Here is a 9,130-nt window from a genome sequence, read left to right on the forward strand (position 1 = left end):
ATAAATTAAGAGTGATCGCATTTCTTGTCATTTTTGTAATACGATTACATAAAATGAAAATCTCTTATAAAATGTTTTTGAATAATTAATAAAATGGATTTTGACTAATTTCTGAAAACTCATCACTATCGTAATCTCGTTCAGGACTTTCATCTATGAATAAAAGATACAACTGAATTCTTTTAGTGCGTGTCTTGGCTTCTTGTATTATATCGTAACTTTTTTTTCTCATACATAAGAAATAAGAAAATCAAATTGTTTCTTATCGAAATACAAAACCACCATGTGAATGAAATGCATTTCTTCTTTATAAAACACAAATAACTTCGGTATATTAAACTCGCGAACATCAATGTCTTCGAATGATATTTTCACCCCATTTGCGTATGACTCAAAGTCATGAACAAATTCACGTTCGTAATATACATCAATAAAACAACAATCGAATCCATGATGTAATAAGCATTATGTTGTTGAGTTAAGACATTTTTTTGTAAAGAATGGATGAAACTGGGCTAATGTGTTGTATGTATATTTTGTGTATGTTTGTATGGAATGCATGTATATATATATAGTTGAACAACCCTCGCTCCACTAACGGATATATTTGTCAGTCTATCACAACTCGCCACCTCACCACACTTCATTCAATTTCAAACGTTTTAAGTATACCAACATCGAATCAATAACTAAAAACAAACGTCCCACTACAAGCGTTTGTCTCGCCAACTCACGGTGGGTGTGCCCACAAACGGTGCATTATCTCCAATCTTAGTGATGTCCCTTACCTTGAGTGTGGTTGTGGAAGTTAGTTGGTAAATTTTCTTCGATTTGTTTGGGACAGTCCTGCGCCCTGGGTGGTGGTACTGTTTTGTAGTTTGTAGTTTGTATGTTCTTTGTTTGTGGTGTTGGCGATCAGCGTTCTCTCGACAGTCAATGCAGGTTGTTTTTCTATTTTTAGTGCATACCTTATTTAGGATTCTCTTTGTTGGCGTGTTATACAAGTTCTGTAATATAGCAAAGTGTGTCTTCACTCTGTTGGTGAGACCGTTTGTTTAGGTCACTTTGTTTGTCATGGTTTGAATCTCCCGTTGTGTTGTTGATCTTCAAATTCGCTCAATGTTGTTAAGTTTTCTCAAAAAAAAAATATTATTATTAGTATACTATGTGTTTCAAATCTATTGTCATGTTTTTATCTTAGAAGTATTTATTTCCAAATTTGACATTAAATTATTTTTTATGTGTTATATAATACTTGATAAACTCAATCCATTATTTTTTTATGTGTTATGCCTTTAAAAATATATTCAAAACTCAATCCATTAATATAAATTTCATTCAATAATGTATAAAAAAAAAAATTAAATTCAAAATCGGAAGAAAAAGACCTTCAAAGTCAAAATTGAACAATATATTTTAAACGGAGGGAGTAATAATTAGTAGTAGTGGATTTTAATTTTATTTATAGTGCTCCTATTAAATAGGCCGATTCATATACCAAATCGTGTTTCTTGAAGAGAGGCACAGAAGCTCTTCCTTTGACTCAGGGGTCATCTACCACTTCGACTGAAAAGGCAACTCAAACCATCACCACAAATATAACACAAATATATATGTACATGTTCACTATGAGGCTTGAACTCTAATTTTTAGGTTGAAAGGGCTCTTCGAATATAGCCACAAGTCTATACGTCTTTTGGTCGACTTTATATTTTAACGGAGTAATGTGTTTTGGTGTGTATAAATCCAACTTAATTGGTAACTAATATACTCCTTGCAACATTTGTAAACGTTCACTGATTCATGTGTTTTTAAATGTACATTTAATTAGAACTAGATATGTATCGAGTCGTGCGTTCTGGCAGCCGAGTTCTGTTTGTTTTTGGTTATGGTTCTAATGAATGTATGCAGCACAAACTGTATATGCATAGACAAAAAGTTACCAGGTGGGCGTTGCAGCGCGCGTCGCTTTGATAATGCGATTATGATGTGTGCGAGGCGTACTAGGAAATAGTTATATTTTTGCTACAAAATACTATTAAATACTATAAAATTTTACACAAGATATTTATTTATTTATAGAATGGATATACCTAAACCTTGCTACAACACTTATAGGCAGTGTACCTAATCGTACAGTAGTGTAGTTTTTAGTAAGTCCGGTTCGTTCCACAGGGATCTTTAGCCAAGTTTAACGCTATATTTTTAACTTATAATTGTAAAAATACAAAAATATATATAAGTAGTATTATTATTATAAAAGGGGGTTTTTACCGTTTAATTACCGGTTTGTCAATTTTAAAACTTTAGTCGCAGTTAAAACCTAATGTAAAATATTAAAAATAAATATAACTTAATTTAAAGCGTAAAGTAAATAACGATAATGAAATTGCGATAAATAAAAGTGCTATAAAATAACGGTAAATAAAATTGCGATAATTAAAAAGTGCAATTAAATATGAAATAACAATAAATAAAAGTGCGATAATTAAAAGTGCAATTAAATATGAAATAAAGGAAATTAAATATGAAATAAAGGAATTATGCTTATTTAAACTTCCGTAATCATGATGTTCGACGTATTGTTTTTAGTTTATTACCTTGGGTTAATTGTCCTTTGTCCTAGATTATTTAATATGTCCGTCTGATTTTTGTCCATAACAGTCCATCAGTCATAAATATAAAGTGCGAGTGTCCTTGTCAAATTATCCTTATATCCGAAGTCAAATATTCCAACTAATTGGGGACTTAAACTGTAACAAGGTCTTAATACTTTGTTAACAATTACACCAAGTGTCCTTGTACATAATCCACCCCTGTTTTAATAAGTCCATAGACTATTAATCCATTCCCGTGTCCGGTTAAATGAACAATTATTAGTATTTATAAATATCCCGCCCATCGTGTCCGATCGAGTGTATATGGTTATTTATAGGTACGTCCAATTGTAAATCTTTATATTAAAATTAACAAACTATCATTTAGTTAAACAAATATAAAGCCCATTAATAGCCCATAGTCTAATTTCCACAAGTGTCGTTCTTTTGTCCAAACCCCAATTATGGTACAAAGCCCAATTACCCCGTCTTAATATTTTAACCCAACATCATGATTACTTCGTCTTAAATAAGTATAATAATAACTTAGCTACGAGACATTAATTTAACAATAAAATTAAACATAACTTACAGTGGATATTAATAGCGTAGTGGTACACGGACAGAGTTTCAACTTGCAAAACCTTAAGACATTCGACTAACCTAACCTTATTATTATCACTAACTTAAAATTAAAATTACAAATTGAGATTAATATTTGGAGTGATATTTGATACATAGGATAAGAGAAAAGAAAAATAAAAAGATATATATATATATATATATATATATATATATATATATATATATATATATATATATATATATATATATATATATATATATATATATATATATATATATATATATATAATTCTGGCCGAATTCGTTGCAATTTATAGATGTGGCCAGTATTCTGGGCTCATGCGATCACATGAGAATCGTGCTTTCAGGCCATGCGATCGCATGGCCGTCTGGGACAGCTCACATTGCTTTGTTTTCTTGCTTGTCGACGTTATTTTTTTATTATATAATATAATATATATAATTTTATATAATTATATAAATATTATATTATATTCTTGTGCATAGTTGACTCATAATTTTGGGTCCGTCGCGTCGAGCGTTGAGAGTTGACTTTGGTCTCGGTTCCGAATTTTCGAACGTCCTTGCGTATAATTTAATATCTTGTACTTTGCGTTTCGCGTCTTGTACTCTTGTAATTTTGAGACGTTTATCATCAATAATTTGAACCTCTTTGATTATACTTTGTACTTTTGAGCTTTTTGGTCGTTTGCGTCTTCAATTCGTCGAATCTGTCTTTTGTCTTCACCTTTTATTATTTAAACGAATATCACTTGTAAATAGAACAATTGCAACTAAAAGCTTGTCTTTCTTGAGGGATAATGCTATTAAATATATGTTCGTTTTTAGCATTATCAAATATTCCTACACTTGAGCGATGCTTGTCCTCAAGCAATATAGTCTTGAAATAAAAATACTAGAATCACTTCTTTATTCTTCACACTTTGTACATCAGTGATTTCTATACGGCGGTATAAACAATGGTAGTAACGATGTGGTTTACAGTCCCACATGACTATAAAAATTTAGATCCTTTAAGGAAATTGGATCTTTATGAAAACATTTGATCTTTTGAAAATTCAATCTAGCTTTTACCCTAGATAAGTTTTCCGGAATAACCCTTCACCGGTGTTTGCAAATTGTTTTTGTGGGTTTGGCGGGTTTCAGATTTTAAAATTTTAGCTCAAAACTTGCGGTTTTGTGTCACCCACTTGCTAACCTTGTATTGGGAAAGCAACACGTCCAGTATACTTGCTCCGTATATTACCTTTCGGTAAACTACCGTCCGGTTGTAAAGGAAAGCGTTGAACAAGCAACTGTTGAGGCAATGTCCTCTGACATGCTTTTAATTATGGTCTATAATGTCTCGAATGCAATTACTATCCTTTGTAGGAGCAATAGTAAAGCTCACCCTTATGATTTTTTTTCGGTCTGGCACAAGGTCCTGTCTTCGACCATGCTATGCAACCACCATTCTTACGGTTGACACCCGATTTGGTTCAGGTGACCTAATGAATTCTGATGAATTCTCATGATTTTACTTTCAATGGTAATGAACGCATTGAAAATAGGTTTTTAGAAAACAAATCGGTTTGTAATTTGATCAAAATATTTTCTCGTTCAAGTTCGAGTTTAGATATCATCGAATTCCTTGAGTTTGTAATTCTCAATCTTTAAAGTCAATCTCAAGGATTGAGTAATATCAGACTTAAAAGCTGATTTTTAATCTTTAAGGAGATTATCCTTAATGGGGGTTTGATTCATTAGTCTTATCAAGCTAATTTGCACGGCGCCCTCCCCATTTTACGAGACAGATCCTCTCATGGTTAGGATAAGTCTGACCACTTGGCGACCCTGTTTGATGCTGAGGTCCGTGGATTTCCAGCTGATTTTCGTGATGACTTTTCTAGATTTTTCGTCAACCTACAGCTGGTCTGGACGACAACTTCCTGACCTAAATCAAGAAGCGCGTTTCTTTTTCGGAAGACTTTACTTTCTTTTAATGATGGAATTGATTCATCGTGTAGCTCCATCTTTCTTTCAAATATATTACAAGAAATTGGGTAAAACTGATAAAATTGTCCAAAACAAAAGTATCTTCAGTTATTTGTACAAAAATATGTGATATATGTTTTAAATAACTTGGTAAATTTTTCCCACACTTGGCTTTTATTTTCCTTTCTTTGCCTTTTTATTGTCCTCTATTCCATTTTAAATGAATTCTAAAATTTTGGGTTGTTTCTCAATTTATGTCCTTTCCGAGGTAACAATAATTTCGGTATTAACACCTAGTTTTATCGTTCATAAATATGTATAAACATGATTTTGAGTTCATTTAATAGAAAATTTTGAAAATTTTTACTAGAATTGAGTAGTCAGTATATAAGACTAGGGCTGTTCTTTATTATCAGAGAGCACTAGATTCTAATACAACTACTGCGTTACTAGTATTTTTAATGGTAACCAAGTGTTTAAATTTAAAATTTTAAAAATCCGAAAGAATTTAACTCCTTCCCACACTTAAGATCTTGCAATGCCCTCATTTGCAAGAAATCAGTAACAATTTAAATTATTGAGGGTGATTAGCGTAGAAAAATGATTAAATTTTACCAAAGTTTCCAAACATATTGGCGTTTGTTTGCTGAATGATAAATGGTGCACATCATTTGTTCATTTCGTCTTGTTGTTACATCACATTTGTTTTTCGCTTTGTCGTCAAAATTAGTAGCTTTTACTGAACTTAATGCCAGTCTTTGAAAATGCGCTGTTTTACCCTGTTGTGTACAATTGACAATATACATACATACAAATATAAACATGCATGGTAATTTGAAATGGGACTTAAAATCCCACTTTCAAATCAAATATGAAATATTAGTACCAAATAATAAAAATATTAAACAATACATTAATGTATCACAATATCATATGTTTAAACATAAATAAATAAAAATAATAAAAAGATAAAAATCATAGAAATCACCAACAGGAACTATATCAATCTGGATAGGGGTTCCAGTTCATGTTGTCGTCCGGGTTCCAAGGTTGGTGATAGGTGTACAGATAGGCCTGGTTAGGATCGTAGAGAGTATATGGTGGTCTCATCTCGGGCTGGTGTGGAGGATAGTAAGCGGGTCAGGTCGGGACGTAGTGATCCTGAGGTGACAGCCGGCTCATAATCTGACGCTGATGATAGTCCCATCTATCATGCTGTCATTGCCTGGAATGCTCGTAATCATTCCGAGCTTGCCACTACTCCATCCGACTAAATCTCTCCCCGTTTGTCATATCTACCTCGTCTACACGCTGGTAGACGTCAGTCATAGCCTCCCTAATGACATCCCTAATGTCATCCGCTTCCTCCATTTCCTCATCTGAAACTTTCTCTACCTGAGGATGACTACCTTCATAGGGTATTGCCTGGTTTCGTCTGCTCTTTAATACCTTAGTACCCTGATAGACCTTCAATTCTAAAGGCTCAACCTGTTCCCTACATTCCAAAAGTGGACCCCCTTGGTCCCTATCTACACCCAAATACTCTCCAATGAGAGTAACAAAAATACCTCCTCCTATAATCCCCCTTCCTGTATTCCTTCCACCATTTTAGACAAATAAAAACCAACACAGTAGGGGATATTAACAAAGCTTCTTGGGTCTCGAATAGACTTTAGGTAAAATAAATCATGTAAGGTCATTTTCTCCTTGTTGTGACCCCTCTGTGTAATCGAGTTAGCCAGAAATCTATGAATTATACGAAGTTCGGATTTGTTAATATGTAAGCAGGAGTGTTTTCCTCCCAGCGTAAAAACATTATAGTTTGACATACGCCTCTAAAAGGCGTTCGCGTCAAAATTTCTATCTACCCATTCACCACGATAAATCAAATTCATACAATCGGGTAGTAGTAATTCACCAGGAGTATATATCTGTAAAGCCCTGGCCATGTCCAGCATGGACATCCTGTACAACCTACGGCCAAGTATAAATCTAAGAAAACTTCTATCATATAATCTATCTACATCTACATTTAACGCTATAGTACTCATGAGCTCAACACACCATTCCTTATATACAGGCCTACGAATGGTGAATAGACGTTCCCAATCGGTAAAAGAAGAACTGCCATACCTTTGGATCAGATGCTTCCTAACTGAGTTAGCTAGTTGGACCCTTTCCAAAGGATTCCAATCGATTACCCTTGGCACTTCTATATTTTTCGGTATCAGTTTGAATTTGTTACTTTGATATGTCGGATAATCTCTCCAGCTTCTATCGAATCTCAGATTAGGATGCAACGTGTGTTCAGGAATCGTTGGGTATTCTACAGGCGGATGTATCGGAAATACTATGAAGGCATCAACAAATTGTAGTGGATCATAATATGGTACGTGTTGATTAGGTTGTTGTTGTGGTTCCTGTTGTTGTTCCGGTTCAGGTTCATATTGCATTTCTGGTTCAGGTTCTGGAGCAGGCTGCCTGGATGATGATGTTGCACCATCAGTATTTGTAAATCTCTGCAAAACACATTAAACACAAAATTTGTGCATCCAAATATGCATTAGTGTTAGCAAAATAACAAATTGATACAATTACAATAACATGTTAAATCAAAATTAAACTTATACACATTTTTCACAATTTTAACAATTCTACACTTTTTCAAATAAGCATATATGAAAATGTTTACAAAGTTCATAAGCATTCAATTCAAATATCATGTTAAAATAACCATTACTAGCAATTAAACAAGTCTCAAATGGCAATTATATCAAATTAATCAAGTTCATGAATTTTGTACCTAAAAAGTCCACTTTAATTCTCAAAAATCATGTTTACGATCAAAGTTTGGATCATTTAGCTACCTAAACATGTTACATTACTTAATTTAGCAATAATTCATGACAAAAATCGGCCATAACCTGTTTATATCAAAAAGCCCCAAATTGCTCAAGAACACAAACCCTAGATTCCTAAAAATTTTGAAGTTTTTGGCTTCAAATCATGTTAAATAGCATCAATCTAGGTTATACATGCATAATATACTAACAATTTAACTCTAATTACACTAAAAATTAACAAAATCAAATTAGGTAAAATATAGCTCAAGAACACTAAAAATGAAATTTAAAGAGGTTTAGGGGTGAAATTGTTACCTTCTTTGAAAAGCTTCTGAACAATTTCATGATTAGAGCGAGAAATTTGACGAATTATGGTGAAAAATTGCGAATTTTAGAGGTGATTTGGGAGAATTTTTGGGTGTTTGTGTGTGTGGTGGTGTGAAGACAGACCAGTCGACTGCCTTTTTGATCCTGGCCAATTTTTTAGTTCCATGCGATCGCATGGCTCTGAAGGCCAAATCTCATGCGATCGCATGGGGCTCGGGTACAATGATTTTTTATTTTTTATTTTATAAAAACCTTATACTAATAAAACATATAATTAATTAAAAATTAAAATTTTGTTTCTTTTTAGGATGAGGGCGTTTCGGAACGATGTCCTAGTCCGTCCCTCGAAAAAATTTGTCATTTTTTAAGCGCGGTTTTAAAAGTAAAGATTTTTGGGTTTTTTAATGTTTTTGGCTTACTTTAATTCAATAAGATTAAAAATAATGATAATAAAAGTTCTCGTCTCTCCCTTGGGTAGAGCAATTTCGGTTCAACGACCTAGTTTTCAACTCACGACGAATTTTAAAAATCATATTTTTAACTTAACGAAATAAAGTAAATTTTTGTTTTTAAATTCACACCAAACTTAAATGCATAAAATTAAAAATTCACATTATTAAAATTTTAAAAATTCACAACAAATTTATATTATAATTTTGTTTTTATACATACAAACTTATATTAAAAACATAAAATTTTCAAATATTTACAAACTTAAATATATTGATTTTAAAAAGTTTACAATATCATTTTAATATTAATTTTAAAAACAAAGTAAAAATA

Source organism: Rutidosis leptorrhynchoides, chromosome 3, assembly GCF_046630445.1.
Source record: "Rutidosis leptorrhynchoides isolate AG116_Rl617_1_P2 chromosome 3, CSIRO_AGI_Rlap_v1, whole genome shotgun sequence".
Lineage (NCBI taxonomy): Eukaryota > Viridiplantae > Streptophyta > Magnoliopsida > Asterales > Asteraceae > Rutidosis > Rutidosis leptorrhynchoides.